The sequence below is a fragment of the Thunnus maccoyii genome, chromosome 22 (genome assembly GCF_910596095.1).
Source record: "Thunnus maccoyii chromosome 22, fThuMac1.1, whole genome shotgun sequence".
Lineage (NCBI taxonomy): Eukaryota > Metazoa > Chordata > Actinopteri > Scombriformes > Scombridae > Thunnus > Thunnus maccoyii.
Genome location: NC_056554.1, coordinates 9,394,654 through 9,415,494, shown reverse-complemented (window position 1 = coordinate 9,415,494; position 20,841 = coordinate 9,394,654). Strand labels below are relative to the sequence as shown.

Genomic DNA, 20,841 nt, shown 5'->3' with positions numbered 1-20,841 from the left:
TACCAATGCTCAACTTAGGGTACCAATGCAGACACATTCTGGACAACAAGTTTTCCCATTGAACTCTCCTATTATCACCTATATTCCTTGCTGGCATGTATTGCAAAGGATGGATTTGCACAAAGTCAGTCTCCGGGGATCATACTCTCAATCAATATAGCACTTACAGACCTAGAGGCTTTCATGCGTACTGTCTTTCCAGTTAGTCTTTTGTGTTAGCCTTGTGCTAGTAACAAGAACCTGATTAGTAAATTCCAGTGTTATAGTCGTGCTCTCTGTGCTAAGCTAGACACCATCAGTAAGCCCATTTACGTGTTCTTAAAATTCTAGTATTACACTTCACTAAATCAGATACACAAAGCAGCTGCCTCACTGCAAAATTCACCATGGGCCATATAGCCAGGGAGTTGAAGACTCTTGGGTTTGAGTGTGTGGGTTCAACAAACAAAAGAAGTATTGATTATACCACGCTGAGTTGTTTCTCCCTGAAGGTTGCTAATAGTTGCCACATTGTAAACATTTCACCACAAGCCTTCACTTGAGGAAATGTTTTCCAGAAGAAGGGGCAGCAATTGGCACCCATCAATCCCATGGTACAAGAGTATGTTTTGACGGTGTTGGTAACTTTAGAGTGAGAGAACGAGGATGGATAGGGAACCGTGGGACTGTCAATAAGGAAGAGAATGAACTGGTACCACAAGATTTACAAAATGTGTTGTTGGCTAAGGTTTGTTCCACATACACAAAAGAAAATGTGCTCAAAGAAGCAAACATTCTATTTTGGTTTGGGCAAAATAACACTTCATCTTCTATACAACCAATGATGCTTATATCTCTTGACATTTCTTGACAGAAATAGAAACATTGGCATCTCTTGCAGGTTTGCTTATTTAAGGCAATTTGGAGAAACTATATATTGTGTGCACTGGCCAGAACAATTCAAAATGTATGTAGAGTAAGTCAGTTTATTCAAATGAGTCGTAAAGGTAAAAATTTGACATAAGCGTTTATCAAAATGACCTAGTGTGCCAAGTTGACCAAGGTTGTCTCCAGGATTTAAAACCAGCTGGAGACTAATCTCCTCACTCACACTGCCACCTCACCAACTCTCTAAGAAATGAAAATGTTGCATTGTTGGACATGTGTGTCATTCACCAAACCCTATAGCGTGTGGGCTCCTTGCAATAACTTTGACCCCTTTACAGTGTCAGGAGACTACAACATATACTATATATCATCTTCTATTTTAAAAGCAGTCAAACTCTGTTGACTGAAGACAAATTACAATGCAGACAGCTTCTTCTCTGTGCATTACAATGGAGATACTGCAAATAGTATTGTTAAGATTTCTTTCAGCACCATCTCTCTGGTACTTAAGAATCGCAACAGATGGGCAGAAATCTCATGTTTCCCCCATGTTACTATTTTAGTCTCAAGTGTTGTTCTGCTGCCTGCTTCACAATTCTGACAAGCGCCCTCCGAGGTCAAAGGCCTTGTCCACTCTGAGGGCACCAGACCATAAACAAGTGAGTGGCCATTTCCCGACTTTCTGTTTGTCAGTACTGATGTCAGAGTGTGGTATCTGCGGCATCTCCTTGAAGGTTTGGATAGGTGGCGATTGAAAGATGAGCTCAGGGAGTCATCAAACATGGCTCAGCCGTCTGTCTCTGAGCCTTGCCTATGCCAGACAGCAGAGTCTGCCTGTCTGCCTGCCTGCCCACCCGCACATCCAAGCTTTGGCAAATCTTGTCAACGCTGAGTGGCTGACGTGATGGCATGGTGCTGTACACAAGTGTGTGGTGACCTAAGGTCAGTGCAACCTGGAGCCCAGCCATCAGCCTGCAGTCATCATTGTAAATCCCTCTATTTAAAAACCAGAAGTACAACACAGTATCTCTAATTAATCCAAAAGGGTTTATTTCTACTTGAAAAACAATCTGATCCACAGCCCCAAAACAAGTAGTACACAGAGTATCCAACAAATAAAGATCATTGGGCAATACTGAGACCTTCTTTGTGTGTCCTACTGGAGTCTACAATACCTGCCAATACTCACAAATTACTTGAATAATCCCTCTATGTCGTTTCAGGTTGGTGAAAGAAAACATCCCAACAGTATCCTGTAGCCAAGTGTAGTAGAACCTCCAAGGATATGGAGCTTACGGTCTTGGCTTTGAGGCAGCAAAAAATGACCATGGACATAAAATCGTTTTAAAAATCCTTAAAAGAAAATATAACGTGATCCTGCGAGATTAGAGCAGGAGCCAGTTCAGCCTGTGCAAAAAAAAAAAAATTAGATGGCACAGAAGTCCTAATTGAGACTGTCAGGCTTTGCCAAAGCCACTTTGACATGGGCCACTGCACAGCTGCAAGACAAGTGGACTGTCAGAATTTCCTGAGTGAGCACAGGGATGACTGTTTAAGTAGAAGATCAACTCAAATATCTATATAGGATAGACCAAGGATTAAATTATCCAAGGTGTTTTATAGTTTGTACTTAAATCTGTAGTTTCACAAGGACAGAAATAAGAGCTACACAAGCCTGGGGTTGTTGGGTTTAAATGCATTTTAGTAGAAGGGTGTTCAGAGAGGCATGTTTTGACACAAATAGGTGATGAGTTATTATTGGATTTTACAGTGTGTATTAGGCTTGACTGATGATACAATAACCAGCAAAGCAGGACAAATGGAGGAACCACATCATGCTGCAACATGGGTAATATCATGAACAATATGGTAGCCATATCCTATTGACACCCCTCGAGGGTAAACACAGACACAGAACAGAAGGAACATAAGCCAGCCTTTCAGCTCCCCCCCCTCTCCTCTGTCATCTGTTTTCTGTTTCGCTGGCGCTGTCTTGGCTAAACAGCAGCAGCCGGGACGAGCCTTGCGGCAGAGCTCCAACACTCTCACCTTCTCTAATCCCCCAGTAGAGCCACCCCGGAGGTGCTACAGACAAGCACCTGTCTGTGGGGATTCATTCAGTCTTGTCCATGTAATGCACCATGATTCAAGACTGTTCACAAGGCGGATAGCATCTCTCAACAAATTATATGTGACTGAATTTAGGGCTTATCACTGTAATAGTTCTATGAATTAGGGCTGCAACTAACAGTTATTTTCATTGTCAATAAATTGATCATTTTTGGAATAATAAAAAAATATTCAAATTGCCAAGTACAAATTCACAGAGCTCCCAAATTGCAGATAGCTCCCAGATTGTTTTGTCAAACGAACAGTCCAAAGCCTCCAAAATATCCAATTATTATATAATACAGAGAAAAGCAGCAAATCCTCAAGCTTGAATGAGAGAATGTTTGTGTTGTATTTTACTATGCACATGCTTGAGGACACACATGTACAGGCACAAGCACGTGGGCAACCTGATACTCTTTCCTGCCAATGGGTTCACAAGAACTGCAGCAATGTGCCAACAAAGGCAGTGAAGAACAAACATGGATAAAAAGTATTTTAAATTTTTTAAAAATCAGCTTTGCAAAATCTATAAAGAAGGAAATGCATTCAACAGATTTGTTAGACTTCAAGGATATACATAATAGGTTTTGTAAAAATATTTTTTTATTTACCAGAAAACTCCACAGGGCACCTTTAAATGATTTATGGGTCATCAAAATTGTGGTCAATTTATTTTCCCTCAATTATTAAAAATACATTTTCAGCTCCACTCATATGAACAATCTCAGTCCTAAAGCACAAAGACTCAAGCCACTTTCTGGAGCTCTGATAATTATAGTATCTAATATGTGTCTGGAGTTTTAAAGACAAGTATTTACAGCTGGACCACATTCCAAATATGAGCCCCGGGCTTGTGTCAGCTTAGTGGACATCTATCCCCACTACCACCTAATTTTAAGGAAAAGGTGTTAATCCCTCATCTTGGCAGCCACATAGATACATTGGAAATGTGCCACCCTAATCTACTATTTGTTGATTGCTTATGTTTGTCCTGTTCTTTGCGGGGGATCTTGTATTCTTGTTCAAATATTTGCTGATACTTGACTCAATGGACCAAAATTCAGAATGGTGTACTTAAATTAAGTACATGCCTATAAAATAATAGATGCCTGATAAAATTTGAGTGTCCTTATCTTGACTATATCAGGAAATCACACACTGATTAGCAATGGATTAAAAGACTAGTTTTTAGTTTTAGTGCAGGTTGAACAAAGACCATATAAAATAACTTAATTACAAGACAACAACAAATGCTACAAATGCTGTGTGGAGTAATTCAATTAACTGCTTGTAACCACTAACTGATCAAGTCTTTATGTTCAAACTGATGAAAAAAGTAGGCCTTTTTCAACACTTCCAGCTCACTAATATAAAATGAAAATCTGTGAACCACAGCTGGAGGCCTCGTAACCATCAGCCATTCCTTAAAGGCAGCTTCTGGTTCATTATTATTTCTAAGTGTCATTTCTTTCCTGAACAGAGCCTCTGTTGTTTCCAGTGACATGCGTGGTGTGCTGCATTCACTTAATGAAGCATGCTGACTTCCTTACTCCCCAGTGTGCCTGCACGGCTTCTCAGAAGACTGTGGAGTGTGAGGAGGAAGGAAGGAGGCTATAAAAGGACACTAAAAAAAAAGAGTGCAACACAGGAGAGTCGGGCAACGGTGCCCTGCTTGGCTTGTTTACCACAAGCTCCCGCTAATGTGGAACTTTAAAGCTCAAGTGTGGCTGATTTGCTTCGCATACAAGAAGGTGTGTGACAACCAATGTGGTCCACACTCCATTTTCTAAACTGGACCTCGCAGTGTCTTACCAAATGTTAACCAAAGCTTGTCTGCCTGTGACTCATGTGGTCTGTTCACAATTGAGAAATGGCTTTCAAGAGCCTGTTTACTTTGGGAATCTGTGGGCTGCTACATTTTCTAATATAATGTAATCTTTTATCCCTGATGTGTAATCCTTCCTAACTTGTGTCTCTTTGCTTTCCTACAGGCATATGACTAACCAATCTGTGCCTCCTTTAGCAAATTTACAGAAACGCCCTCCCTGCAGCTGAGGTTGTGTAAACTTGAAAAAATCCACTGCAATGGTCTGTGATAGAGTCAAGACACTGTCTTGTCCTGGAACCCTGTGAGAGGATGGTTTCAATGAGCAGACGGGTGCAGGACCAGCGGACCACATGAGAGAAGCTGATGGAAACCCCTCGGTACACACTGCAAATCAAAGCAAAGCCATGTAAGTGTTTTTCCACACACTTTCAAGAGACAGGGAGGGAGGGATGGGCCCAGACACCAGGGCCGTCTGGCCTCCTGTGAATGTCTCAAAATGAAAATGTGTGCTCTGTTTACAAAAACTGAGGAATATGTGTTTTTTTTATAGAAGTTTTAGATTAAATTAGACTGGCAGTATAGCTGATGTAGCTTGTGTGGTGGCTGTATATACAGTTACCTTTAACTTCTATGAATCAGGTCCATTTCATGCCTAAAAGATGTAGCAACTAAATTTACTTTAAAGGTCAGTTACAATTTATTTTCAAGTTTTGGCCATCATTCCTATAGGTTACGATAAAATTAGCTGGTAATTGCTAAGATTTGGGAAAAGGAGACATCACTGCTAAGTCTATTGGGATGAAAACCATGAGCCATCAGACAATGAAACAGATCACACTAGCTATATCCTCGAAACTTCTTTATTAAATGTCTGTATTAATCACTCATGCAGGAAAACTGTAACTGAACTATAGCTAGCCCAGGAAGTCAAAGTTAAAGTTTGGGTCATAATTTTACTGTTGCCTTTGTTTTCTTTTCCAAAAACATTTGGCTAACCTGGGAGTTTGTTTAATACCCATCAGATCTTCTGGCTAAGTTTCTTGCCTTGTCGGAGCTCTTTTCAGCAAAGTCACCACACTCTCTAATCTCAGAAATTAACTTGATAGCACAAATTGCCAAAACTATATAAATAAGACACAAATTAGCAAACAAGTTAGCTATTTACACATGCAGCAGACATGAAGCAACATTAGCATTCATTTGGTTTCAGGCCATGTTTTGGTCTCCACCAACTCCTAGGAGAAATATCTGGCTCGTTTGTTGCTAAATACTAACTTTGTCCTTCTGCCAATTGGTGCTCGGAAGGTAGCGTACAGTATGTTTGTTTTTTGGAAAAAGCTGCCTAGTGTGGCTAGAAAAAGACACTGATGAGAGTTCTGGGAGTGAACCGGAAAAGCTCAGCTGCTGGACATTAAACCAAAACAAAGACCTGGAAGATGCTAACAAACTCCGTAGAGCTGAGGGGAACTGTTGCGTATGATGCACTGATGCATCCTGACATCTCCTGGATTTACGGACAAGCTTTCTTCTGTACAGCTGGTTTCTCATACAAAAACAGGGCCGGCTTTGATACCGAGTACAAATATTGACTTCTCCAGGACGTTGAAGGGGCGAAGACCTCCCCTGCTCCCATGCCTGCTCCCCACACCTGCTGCGGTGGCCTTATTTACACCATCACCAGTTGGAAATGTAAGTATGAGGAGCAAGCAAGCCAGAGATGCACAGGGCTCATAGGTACACACATTCGCAGTACCTACATATGCACACCAACACACACTCCTCCCTGTTTCATCTCCAGCCTAAGATTTTTAGGAGTCTGACAGGGGCTGCTTTCTTGGTGAGAAATAGGAGCCATGCCAACAGTCTGTCTAACCTGAGCTTGAATTTCTACACGCACACCCACTTCTACACACACACACACACACACACACAACAACCAAACAAGCTACAAGACCTAACTGACATATTCAATATTTTAATACATCAATATTGGGCAAAACCTGACCTGCTTCATCTCAGCAGCCCGTTTAGAGTTTCAGAAGCTTCTTATGTATGAATGTGGCAACCCGTGACAACACTGTGTCATCAGGGAGTCAACAGCAATCATTAAAGTCACACCGATACACTGCCGTGCTCACTGGAGGGAAAACACACCAACACAGGGAAAATGACTTAGGACGAAACCTTTCAGGATTCTGACATTTTGTCACAGTAGATAGAACAGTGTACCATTTACCATCATCAAAGCATGCTATACAGAGGAGGCACAGTAAACTCTCAGAGGGTCTGCTATTTTCATGAACCATTTAATGTGGGCTCCAAAGACATTTATATAATTTATCATTCTGAAGCATCACAGAAAACCTTTTTGCAAAGAGCATACTAAAAACCCTGTTTGTTTCCTGCCCCCCCAAACAATTTGAAGCTAAAAAAAAAATCCAAATAAATCTTTTTTTCTGAGGCCTGTTTGAGGAGGGATTCAGTGACCTGAGCCTTCTCATGGGGGATCCATATCAGCAGCGCGCACACAGGCTGTTCCGCTTAAAACAAAGTAGAGGTTTTTTTGCCCACCAGTCTGTTTCTGTGTTTGTCATTGCTGCTTATTTTGGTCACTTTTTTTGTCTCGCCCAGTCGATAAATCCAGTAAATAGCTGTAGACCCTAAACAGCTTGCTTCCCCAATGCTCCTCTCATTGAAACTGGAAAGAGGCCTTTGAGCAGGATAAAGAGCTGATTGCACAGAGCAGAGGAGGGGGTACGGATGGGATAAATGTCTCTTGTGAGTCAAAGATGGCTTGTAAAAGACAGCTTTGCTCCTGGTTGAAATCAAATAGCTAAACATTCCTTTTATGTAGTGGCAGACAGCAGTAAAGCAGAGCAGATAACCCCTGTCAATTAGAGAATATTTTGCCCCGGTTCGTTCTGTACCATCATCGCAAGCGTGGGGAGTTCTCATTTGAAGAGTGCAGAAAGGGGGAAAAATCCTGGCAGCCTGAGTGCAGACAGCAGCACAAAGAGGCGATTTGAGTGAACAATTATTAGGCCGCACCAGACTTGACTGGTTTGTGCGCACATGGGAAATTCTTTAGCACATGGCAATTAAACATGGTTGGGAAGGGCCTTGAACATGACCCAATTTTGACATCAAGAGGTGGCAAGCAGTGCCTTGATGATATGTTGGTGACTTTTGCGCATTTTACAAATTATAACCCTTCCAATTTGGCCTGTATAATGTGGATGTAAAACTTTGAATGCAAACTGCCAAATGTTTTCTGCACAGTGATGCAAATACAGTAGCATAACACATTCCAACTTTTTTAGTGCATTTTTTTCCAGCACTTTACATATTGTTCATATTATAGTCTCAAGTTAAAGGTCAGATACTTCATAAAATGCATTTATCTGACATACTGTAGATTATGGCCCTCTCTGTGAGATGGTTTCTTGGCAGTAGTCAAGAGTATTTTTAAGAGATATTCATCATGGATTTTTGGAAAAGTCCCAAAAAAGTGTGACAGCTCCTTTTTTTTTTAAATCACAATGCCTCTGGCATAAGTTTTATCTTTTTTGCCTTTTTAATATGATCAAATTCATATGCACAAAACCCACAGAAACATTAAATAAAATTATAAATGATTTCCTCAGATTTGTCAGATTAGAATTTGTCTTGCATTGAACGCAAATTACACATCTCAAATTGACTTGTCCGACACTAGATCTAGTGAGGTATTAGCAGTCTTGGTGCAAATGGGGGAAGTCGTTTCTCCACTTCCTCTCGTGTTGACTTTGGCCAGCACATGCTAATCCGAAAACAGGCCAGAGGGGAGCAGTCTACCTGGAGCAGAGTGTCAGTAAACTATAAAGAGTGAGATGTAGAACATATCTGTTTTTCTTTTCTAGCAAGCCCTTAAAAGTTGTCCTCTAGCTCTTGCAACATACCTCTCTCAATGTGCTATTCTTACAAGCCAGCATGTAACCACAAATAAAATCTCATCCACAACACTATAAGACACTGAATCAACACATACAGCTCTTCTTAAAGAGAGTCATATCTCCATTACTGTCTCAATTTACTTTATGTAATGACTGAATGTACACAGTCTATGCAAACTTCTTTAAAACTAATTAATTCAGCAAAGCCTGCTACTACAAACATTATGCCCAATGCAGCAGGTCAGTTATGCAACCTAAAACTTTGCAGCTCTGACCTCTGTCAGTGCTGCTCCCTGCCTCAGGCGGCACCTCTCAGAGGTAGCTTCATATCCGGCCCACTGATTTTGTCTCGCTTTGCTACCACCAAAACAAACACAACCACATACACCCGTGAACCTAGCACTTCACGGTGATGTAGATTTTAAAGGACGCTGATGAGTTTCAGTCATCTTCCGTGAAGTATTTTTATGTATTCATACGATGATGAAAAGCTAAATGATTTTGCTGAGCAGACATTTCACAGTACAATCTCTTTTTCCTTAATATACTTCAGGGATTGACTATATTTACTATGAAATCTCATTAATTTCATACAACTCAGCACATTATCTTAAACTGCAACTGGATCCAGGGCTGGCAAAATGTAGATTTATGGGTATGACATTCACGAGCAAGAGTGCTTTAACTCCTTTGGGACTCTGTGTTTCTTTGGTTTAAATCTTGAATTCCACTGAGTTATGTCGTGTTATTCCCTGTTCTCGCTCAGACGAAACCTACACCCTCATATTACTGGGACCTGACATTTGCAGTAACATAGACGCTTCGCCAGGTCCTGCCAACTGACCTCCACCTCAAAGTGACTCAACGTTCATAGGTGGGATAGCCAATAGTTTATGAATAACTGCTTTAAGAATAACAACATGATCAAGTCTGTATTACGCTTGGGATCTGACAGCAAACCCACACGTGTGCAACAGTTTCCCTCTCATTTATTATGTTACATGAAAGGAAAAAGAATGTTAAAACTGTCAGCGAACGCACACTGAAGCTGAAATCCAATAGTCAGTTTGGGTGTCAGTTCTGTATGTCTTAAATTGACATTACACATTTATTTGGCACTATGGGGAAAATAAACTAATCTGGTCACCATCTTACTCTTGGCACCAAATATAGCAAGTTCAAACTACTGGCACGTCATGTCATATTTAATCAACTGAAATGTACGTCATGTAAAGTCATGTCTCTCCTCCTCTACATAATTTTTTCCTATGGCTATTAAAATGCCGCTAATGTTCAACAGTGGCAGCAGAGGCAGGGAAAGGAATGCTGGGAAGGTAATTTGTTTTCAAGGTCAAGGGCACGGTGATGGATCCCTACTCATCCTTTACTGTTTAGCACTGAGAAAGAGATAATCTCTACCTGCAGCACCTCAAATCAGTCATGCTGACACCCAGTATATCTGCTGAGAAGGAAGGATCACTTGCTTTTTTTTTTTTTTTTTTCCCAGATTCACAATAATGATAACCTTGACCAAAAACTCTTCTAGATTAAGTCATAATCACTCAGTGGGGTGGTGCCTTTGGAAAAAGAAGACAGTTAATTTTCCCATCAAAAGCAGCAGGGTTTCAGTGGGTTTGACCACCTTAGCGTGCTTTAGCTTCAAACTATGGGTATAACTATTGCCATACATCACACTTCAAACAGACCCTGGGAAAACAGTGAAAACACTTGGGGGCTTGCTTATGAGCACAATAAACATTTACAGTGCGCTAAAAAATTTAAGGAGCAGGGATGGCTCCAATTAAGCAACCGATTCATTGAGACTTTGCTCTTTGCACAGTTTATCTTATGTTTATCTATCAACAGGTGCCATAAAGGGCAATGTGGTCCTTCTAGTTCACAACATAAATCTCACTCATAATCTGCCACCACATCAATTTATGTGCATTAAAGGAAGCAACATACAGCAACAACAACATATAGCATCTAACTGGATATTCTAAATTTAAGTTGACCTACAACAGAAGATCAAAATATGATATATTTCAGCACTTGCAGTCAAGTATATGAATAGACTTTCTTGCATGTGTTGAATTTATCCAAAGAATGTTCTACCTGAAGCACCCTGCAGCTGCCACAGCAGGTGGTTAAGTGCAATGTTCTGTGAGAAATGAATGGCATTTCAAATGTAAGCCAACAGACTGACAGATTTATTCTTGTGGAGAAGTTAACTTTGTATTGCAGGATCAAGTGTAGCGTGAGAATCTCACGAGATCTGAAATTGCTTGAGATAGCAGCATGGCTCATGGGAGGTCGCTCATTAACCTGAATACAAAGCCAATGCAAGGCAATGTGTCGTGGCAGGAGGTGGAGAGTCAAAAAGATCAGTAGATTTAGGGCTAGTCTGTTACAATGCTCTCAGGGCATCACTGTCAGCCCCAATGTGTTATAAGCATATTGGAGCCACAACAAAATATGCGGTGCAAACCTTCAAAACTTCTCAAATCCTGCTCTGAACTTTTATAAAGTGTGTGTGGGGACACTGGAGCAGAAAAAAGGGCACACCATAGATAGAAAAAAGTAATCTGTGTATTACCACAGCAGGGGATTTGGGTCATTCTCTAAAAAATATATTGATATAAATGAATGCATGTGTGCAAGTACTAGAATGTAGAACACTTAAAGGGCAACTAGGCTGACTTTTTTTGTGTGTCTGTGTATCATTTGGATGTTACATTCAAATGAGCATTATACTTTTATGCTTGCAAGGAAAATTGATAAAACATGCATGAGATTTTTCAATTTAACATTTCCACTCATTAAGCCGGATTCATTAAAAACCGAACAAACACTAAACTGCATGAATGCACACAAGCAACTTATCAATCTCAGAGTGAACAACATGAATCCAGATGAATAGCATTATCTACTGAGATAATCTTCCCTCTGCAGTGTGCACTGGAGCAGGGAATACACCAGTAGAAGTACTTCAATTCTTATTTAATTATTTATGTTTTTATCTACATACTGAATAAACAGTATACACACTTTAATACATATGTCAAATTAACTTTTGTTGGTTTATTTGGCCATTTGTTAAACTCACTTAGTTACTGTTGCTACACCTATTAAACTTTCCATTCAAACACTGCACATATACCATTCACAATGTCCCATTTATAACCATAACCTAACTGCCACTCATTAAAGTGAGGACAGGAAGGCAAAATACCTTAATTTATCCAAACTTCTTACAGTTCAGAACGGATCCACACTAGAACAGCAATGAAAGTATGCAGACAAGCACAGCTCACATAGCCAATTCAATGCCACAGGGTCCCAAACGAGTACCTTGACGAGAAATTACACAAACCTATTTTCAGGCTGCTGTACGGAGCATCAGCTCCTTTTATCAAGCTGTCGAAAATTACAATTTAACCAGCCGTCTAGCCTCCTTGGACTATATCAAGTGACCGCCCAATTAAATTAAAGTGCATAGGGTTGTCTGTCTCACCGCTGGGTTTTCCCGGCCTTAACTGTGGCTTACACAGCTGTTTCTACCCTCTTCTTCATCAGATACAAGGGGAGGGGCCCCTGAAAGCAAGACTGTCTGTGCTATGACCAGACCATGAGGCAACTTTCAACATATCAATTCATCTTTACTGACACTGATGCAGGAGATGCATTTATATTCCAAGGTATGTTAAAATTGGCAAGTTGCCACTTCCCTGGGCACTGTATTGTTTTAGCCAAATTATTCCATTGCATGTTCTAGATTAATTGCATGCTAAAGGGGAAAGAAATAAATGTATCCATAAATATTGAAGTAAAATACAGTTACATAAGCCTTAATTAGAAAACCACATTCCACGCCATTTTCAACATCACAGCTTGTTGAAAGAAATTGAGAATGAATGGCTTCAATCCGTTTGTCTATTTCATGCTTTCTCCTTCCCCTGTTTTAGAAAATAAAATTAACCAAACCACAGTAACTTCAAAAACCATTGCCACTGGTAATAGATCAAGTTACAAAAGCTACAACGAGAAACTACAGGGGTGTCACGCATGGCTGCATGTTTCTGTGGTGCTGTTGTCTCTACATGTGTATGTGAGCTCATCCGCCAGTGTTCCAGTTGTGTCCACGGGTGTGCAACAGCATGTTTGTGAGTGCACACGGGCTCATATGTTTGCTCGGTGTGTTTATTACCCTCTCAGATCTACAAGCATGACTCATATTTCATGTCACATTTAGCACAGCTTCGAGGGGGACGAGCTGGCAAGCAAAGTACAAGTCCCCCAGTGTGTAGTGGTGAGGAAGGGGGGCATCACAAGCCAACGAGACCTCAAGCAAGACATTCTTGTATCTAAAACTGAACATATAAGGGGACTGTGAGAGGGAACAACAAGAGGATCCACTTCACTGACAAACACCCTGGACATCTAATGATGTGTGTCTCACACACAGGAGCACAGGAAACACCAACAGTCCATCCCAACTATTTGGACCGTTTGGTTTTCTTTGAGTCCAACCTCTTGGTGGCACCCCAGGGGAGTCTGGGAACATAAATCATCTGGCCAGCCGCTGGGCAAACCCTGCTTGCTTCCATCATTTTTTCCACTTTGAGAAATCGCCTGAATCCCTGCTGTCTTTGGATAGCTTTAGGAATGGCTTGCTTGTTTTTGCTGAGACTGAATGGTTTTAAAATTGAAAAGAGTGCACTCTGAAGCGTTAAACCTAATAAATGTTTTGAAACCACTGTAAATAAATGTTCTGGAAGAATTACTGCATTAGGTGTACATTAGACGCTTTCAGACCAAACAGTTCTGGGGACTCCCTGAGAGGAACTACCCACTGGGGAGCTCCCTCGAGAACAACATACCTTCAAGGGCTTTTTTTCTGTTTGCATTCCCACCACCAATAGGAGCGCTGAAGTGACGTACGCTGGCCAGCGGTTCATATAGCTATGTCAATTCCACACGAGATACAACAACAACAGCAACAACAACAACAAGAGCTGTGTGTTTGTTGTGTGTCGTGGGATTCATTTTTAAAAATGGCAGTTGCCAGTGCGGAATTGGCTCATGTGTTCAACCAATCAATGTACATTTATGTCTGGATCAATCACCGTACACTTACATCACTCAAGGTTCCTCTTGTGTTTGGAGGGAACCTACCCTGAAGTAGGAGCTAAAAAAGTCCCTCAAAAGAGTTTTAAGAATTACAATCATTTCCAGTTCCTGCAGTACGGACACAATAAAAAGGGGGTAGTTCTTCTAACAGTTCTTAGAACTATGAAAAAGTTCTTCAGGTCCCAAAGCACCTATTGTCATATCTTGGGGTCATAAAGGTTTAGACATATGCAGAGGACAAAAGTGCTGTCTTAAAAGCTCTGATACAGATATGCCAATTTTGAGAAAGAATACTTGTATAATAATAATATAATATAATAATATAATAATAATGTGTTTGAACTTTATCTCTCTGATTTTTTCACTAGCTTATACAGTCAGCAAATGCCAAAGGTGGTGTATTTTCCCATTTCACACATTCAGTGCAGTGGTAATGTCTGTTCATTTAGTACTGTACGCTCTTAATTCAAAGGTAGAGTGGCTGGAACATTAGGTAAAGGGGATGCCATCATTTCTTTGCTGTAAAATGGACAATTGTTAATTCTCATTTTCTTATGTATTATTAGCATAATAAATGTTTAAATTGGGGTACATTATCTACATTGGTTACTTTTTGCTCTTTTAGTTATTAACGGTCCTACTGTAGAATCATTTTGTGGTATTGGAGGAAGGGTGTCCCACTCGGTGGATGTGAAGGGTCTTGAATTTTTAAACAATGACACGTATAAGGTTCAGTCCCCGCCCCCTCTCCCCCCACAATATTTTTTTTACAGTCCCTCAAAGGTTTAGTACCAAAATGAAAAATGACTTGGTGTCAAGGTAAGCTGTTTTTGGACTCAATAGCCGAATACAACATGGAACTTCACTGAGTCTGTGGACTTACAGTAAATGATGCATACACACATACTGTATAAAATAAATAGACTGAGCAAACGCAATCCATGCATTGTTGACAAAATTAAAAGACATCTTTTTAGGGATGCCCATGAAAGGTGGCAAGGCCATATTAACCATAGTTTGCATGTCAGGCACACGATGGCAAAATTATAGCTTCCTGCCTTTGCATGTCCTTATACTTTTTTTTTTTTTTTGCACACCAGTCTGTTTTATTTGTAGTGCCTGTTCTTATTAGGCTGATGGAGTACAGAGCAGCAGCATCTGTGCCCGTCACCCCCCCATCCTCAATGCCTGCTAGGGCTGAGAGGCCTGGGGCACAAAGCCACAGGCTGTGAGGAGGGGAGGGGGTAGCAGAGCATGTGGGGAGCGCCTCAGGGGTTCCTCGTTTGCTTTGCTTGTCTGGAGCCCAGAATTTCCATGACACGGGTGAATACTGGCATCATCGTGCTTTATTTGTGATTTGAAATTGGTGACAGACAAAATGAATAATATAAGAATGGTTTCATGGAAACCAGCATTGGAGATAAACTGCTTTTTCAATCAGAGAGCATGTATAATGTAGTTGGCAGCTGACATTTTGCTCGCCTCATGCCAATAAAGCTTCACAAACAGGAAAACCTGACCAAATATCAAAAAGATTCACCAGGGGACCTTCAGTGAGGCAGGTTGGTAAAGGAATTAAATGACGTAAAGAGAGATTTGATCATTTGAGTCCAAGTACAAAGAGGAAATTCCTCAAACATTACCGTGGCATTAACTTAAGGTCACAGAAAAATCACCATATTGAACAGTAGACCAGCTGTTCCAGAAGGGTGTCACATCAGAAAAGGTTCCCCTGATCTATTTAACTCTGTGGGCTTGTGAAGGGAGTTGAACTTAAGCCATCACAAAGGAGACTTCAGTAGGAGGATGACTGGAAATTTCACTGCAGTGTCAGAGGGCACCGGCGGACGAGGCAGAGAGTTTGTGAGCAGTCTTTTGTGGAAGGTTTGCCCACCCAGCTCTGACAGAGAGGCAAAGGAGGCGAGCCACTGGGGCCACGAAGAAGGAGCATCAAGGGGGACCAACAGCAGTGATTTCCCTCCTCCACTGGTGGTCACACAGCAACGGAAAGAGGGGTAATGTCATATCACCACCACCAAAGTGCCCCTTGAATGTATAGATTCTTGCTGGGTCTGCTAATGAGATGATTTTGATGCTTTCCTCAATTTTGATAATTCTTCTATGCAAGTTGGAAAGAAAGCATCTGCAAGAACACAGCGTAACCAAAAAAAAAAAGACACTGCACAAAAAGCTGCCTCAGACATCATGTCTGAGTAGGAACATAGAAGTCCAAGAAATGCCTGAATGCACCAAATCCAAGAGGAAAACTGTAATCAAAGAACTTGGTCGACATCCAATGACTAAGAGCTTATTGAAGCCCTAAACCTAAAATAAAAATTTAGCTCCACCTTTAACAGTTTCACATTGTCCAACTTTTGCTTTGATGATGCAGAAACTGCAATGAATCCCTGGGGGAAACATATTTTCTTACAAACGCAGCCTTTTTCAGAACAAATGCGTGTCAAATTTAAAGAGGGGGACAATTCTTTTATTCAAATGCGGGGTGTGCCGTTATGTTGTGGTCATGGAAACCCCATTAATCCATCTCCAAGTAGTAACCGTAGAAGCAGCCAGGACAGGATCTCCAGGCTTCCTACTTTATTCCGTACAAAACGACGATTGAGGATCACCGCCAGGAAATGTTCAAGGACACATGAGACGAACCATTAGGCACGAGCATTTTGATTCTCCTCCGTTCCTTTTGGCGCTGTCCCTGTTCTCCGAGCCCGAGGTACTTCAATCTCCAGCAGAGTGCTGTTGTGACATCGCTCATATAAAAATCATGTCATCTCTTCTTCATTCAGAGTGTCCCCTCAGGCTAATGTATAGTTGAAAGAAAAAAAGTGTGTCACCCTTTCAAATCCCACAGTCATTACCAGTGCTTTCAGCTGGCATGCCTTATCATCTCCCATAAAAAACTGCTGTGTCAAAGGTATAAAGAGACCATCTGTGCTATTTCCAGCGTCTTTCCCTTTATAATAAACCTTGTGTGAGAAATGAGAATTAGCACCAATTCTGATGATTCATCAAGATAAATCACATCATGTTCATTTATCGGGATTGATGCAGAATCTGAGCTGAAGAGGCAGGCTTTTCATGCATAAATCAATCAAGAGGTTTTTCATGGTGTGTATAGTACATTATGCTCATGATTCACATGTAGATACCCTTTTAAGCAATTGAGCAGCAATCAAATTCTAATTGCCCATTCACCACTGACTCTAGGCGAGGTTTCCAAGCCTCCACCTTTCGTCTCAAAGGCAGCTTAACTTGACTCACCAAACCAAAAGCAGCTGGCCACAATGGCTACCTGGAAGTCTGCTTAGCTTTACCTAGCACTCAGTAATTACATGGCCATTAGGGCACCTCCCAGAACCAAACCACACAGAGGGCTTAATTCAAAAGCTGTCAGTGATTAATTACCAGTTGCCCACTGAGTTGAGGATATCTGAGGGGATTGGCACAACTGTAACAGGCCACTGGGATTACACACTTTGCGAGGCAGAAAGGGGGAGTGTAACCCTGATTGACCACAAGGAGTTGAAAAGGAGTGATTAGGTTGATAATGTTGCAGGCTATGTGTGTGTGTGTGTGTGTGTTGTTTGGCTTTTGGTGAAGTGAATCAAATCTGGACTTGGCAAAGCAAACTAAAAGAAAAAGATATTACTGCATCTGTTTATGATTTGATTTCGAAATCTGAAGACATGACAGCCAGCTGACATGACCCGCTGCTGACCCTTTGCACTTGACAACCAGTATTGAGTGTTTAGTGGGGAAAAACAAAGTCCTACATTACAAGTTGTATGTTGGTGTTTTATCAAGAGCACTTTGGCCGCTGTTTAGCTGCCAGGCTTTTTGAAGCGTTAACTTCAAGAAATGCAGCAGAGTGGGAACAGGGGATGCACGGGAGGGGGGTTTGAGGCGTATGGGTGAGTAAACAGGGAAGGAGCAAAGCACCAGCGCTTGCTGACTGCACATTTTATTATAGTCCCATTAAACAACAGGCCCTGCTTGGAATGCAGATCCCAGGGGAGGCGAAGGTACACAAAAAAATGAAAAAGAAAACAGCCCGCCAATGCTGAAGCAATTATTAGAGGGAGACTCGCTTAGAAGTGTGGCACACTGAGCGGGTGTGACTTCAGACATTTTCACACCAAGTCGGTTTGACGGGTTTGCTTTTCCCCAAGCCCAAGACCATTTACAGCAAATGTATAGTGTAAAAACAGTTTTTAAGACTCAAGGTGCAGTCCAGAAAAACTGACCAGGGTTTAACATGAATATGGGGGTGTGGCACCCCTACTTAATTCAAATAGAACACACACAAGTTTATAGCCATGCTAGCGGCTTTGTGAGGCCATACTTAGGCACAGTGGGCTAAATACATACATCATCATGCCAACACACTCACAATGAAAATGTTAACATGTTGATGTTTAGTAGGTATAATGTTTACCATACTCACCATCTTAGTTTAGCGTGTTAGTATGCTAATATTTGTTTTGAACGAACTGAAAGTTAAGAGCTCACCAAAATGACTACAATTCATCATGTGGGTACCATGAATGTTTTAACCTAAATTGGGACATTTCACTACAAACCACAAATGTCAACTTTATGGGGGTGCTAGAGGAAATGTCAGGGGATCACCTTAGGTAAGATCATCTGGGAACCATGAATGTCTGCACAAAATTTTGTGCCAGTCCATCAAGGTGATGTTGAGATCCCTAGGAAATAAAAATGTCAACCTCATGGTGGTGCTAGAGGAATAGCTAGACAATCGGAGGTCATTAGAATGTATCTTCTGGGCACAAGGACAAATGTACCAAATTTTAATCCACCAATAGCTGTTGAGACACTTCACTAAAGAACAAAAATGTCAACATGCTGGTGGTGTTAGGGGAAAGTCAGAGAATCCTCAGAGTCATTAGGCTTCACCTCTGGGGACCATAAATGTCTGTAAAAAAATAACAGCAATCCATCCAACAGTTGTTGAGATATTTTAGTCTAAACCGAAGCGGTGGACCAACCAATCGACATTTGCCATCCCTGGAGCTGAGCCACTAGCATGTCCAGACCGACATTATCAGTGTGAACATGGTTTTAGTAACTCAGAAGCTAATAACTGAGAGCTAAATGACAGCAATACCAGACACTGTTACAATGACAAATGAGAATAGAGAAAAATATTTAAACAAGAATTACATCATCATGAATATATACTTTAAGTTCACGACAGACAATCAAGATGCCACAAACTCCCTCAGATTCAGAAGCAACCTATAAAACATCCTGAAGCTATGGACCATTGCTCTGTCTATGCAGCCACTCCATCTTCTTTGACAGCAATAAAGTGAAGACTGTGAAAAGCACATTACGGCCCACCCTTAAAAGAAAAAAAAAAAGCCCACATCTTAGCCACGGGCTGTCTACTAGACATAAGAGAGGATAAATATTGAGTGAACCCATTCAGCATTCATACGCACTTTAGAGACATTTGCCCTGAAAAAGCCTACTCCCGAGTATCTACAAAATATGGTAGAAGTTGCATGTGTAATACAATTACACTATTAAAATATACTTCAGATTCTTCAAAGTATACTGATGATATATGTGTTTTATTTGTAGTCATAGTTCAAAAACTGCAGAATAAGTACTGAACATGAAAATATTTAATCAATTTGAGAGCCTGACTTGTTGCCAGTTTCAAAGATCAAGCTTGGTGCCGCCCTGGTTTTAACGTTGTGGCGCTTCATTTGATGTGAAATGTTTTCATTGTTTTATTTCTGCCCTGAACAGAAATGTGGTGAAAGAAAATAAATAGCAGACATATGATAGGGATTTAGAACAGAGAGCAGCATGATTGTGCGAGTCTCATTATGGTTAATACTTCCAGTACTTCTAGCTCATTAATTCAGGCATTCCCACTCAGCAAATGAGTCATTGGCAATTGATAAACCACTTATGAAAACTACGGAATTTGGGTCATTTTTAGCGGCAGATTATCATTTTCATCAGTCACGTTTCTTCTTTCACCTATGTCTGATTATGATGTATGTATATTCCTTCAACAGAGAGGCCGCAGGTCAGGGTGAACAACAAAATTGCTTCCCTGGCTTTGACTGGGATTCAGCATCTAGCTCAAGGACACTTCAGTCCTGCAGTGCAGATGCTTGCTGGTACCTGGATTGTCCATCTAAAGATCCAATCAAAAGTGCTCTGTGCTATGTCACAGCTATGACTTCTTCCTGAGAGGTCACCTACAAGTATGTTCACACTTACTGTATCTGATTCCCATCTGGAGTTGAGTGAGAGGGTGATGTGGACAGACCCCTTTTCATCAAACTTTAAAAAGTTGTGAAAACATGTCTCCATGTTTCCTGCAGCACATAGTCTAAGCTAGTGGTTCAGCAGTGCAGTTACACAGATAACAGTTTGCCAGGAACAGGAATTAGGTTCACATGTGGTTTCTCGTGAGCACTTGAAGATGGGGCTGTCAGGTGCAGTGACATGTAATTTACTGAGGCAACAGAGCGCACTTCATTCCGATTTCAAGGACTCTTTTTATATCTAAAATTGATAGGGGCCAGGGATCTTGCTTTGTAAGAATTTGCTATTCTGAAAACGGATGATTGTCAGTCACCTTGTAAAGACATTATTTGAGGGGTTCATAACAATATTTCATATATCTGGAAAAAACATACAAGGCTAGGAACAAACAATTCAAATATACATGTTTGATGGAACCCAAAAGAAATTCACAAATAAATTACATATCACTGCTGTCTTATGAAAACATCTCTTCAAGAGCTAAAAGAAACATCCTTGTTTTCAGCTTTGTAACAATGCATTTTCAGATAATCCAATTGGTTTTTAAATGTTTTTTTAAGCTTAAGACGAAAGAGAATTTTCTCAACCAACATTTAATCTTTCAGTTTATCTGAAATATTTAAAATCATCAGAATTGGCAATACA

At 40.8% G+C, this 20,841-nt stretch overlaps 1 protein-coding gene and 1 long non-coding RNA gene across 4 annotated transcripts in view; one reads left to right on the top strand and one right to left on the bottom strand.

Moving 5' to 3' along the window:
* The window catches only part of LOC121888957 (collagen alpha-1(XXV) chain), a 146,046-nt gene that overhangs the window by 123,088 nt on the left and 2,117 nt on the right, over window positions 1-20,841 (bottom strand). The gene's annotated exons all lie outside the window — the stretch shown is intronic.
* LOC121888960 lies at window positions 6,408-20,274 on the top strand. Of its 2 annotated transcripts, none has more exons than XR_006093391.1 (3): window positions 6,408-6,496; window positions 12,316-12,437; window positions 19,941-20,274. It is a non-coding gene; the product is annotated as an uncharacterized LOC121888960 (long non-coding RNA). The 2 variants fall into 2 exon arrangements; XR_006093390.1 differs by lacking the exon at window positions 19,941-20,274 and adding an exon at window positions 12,992-13,056.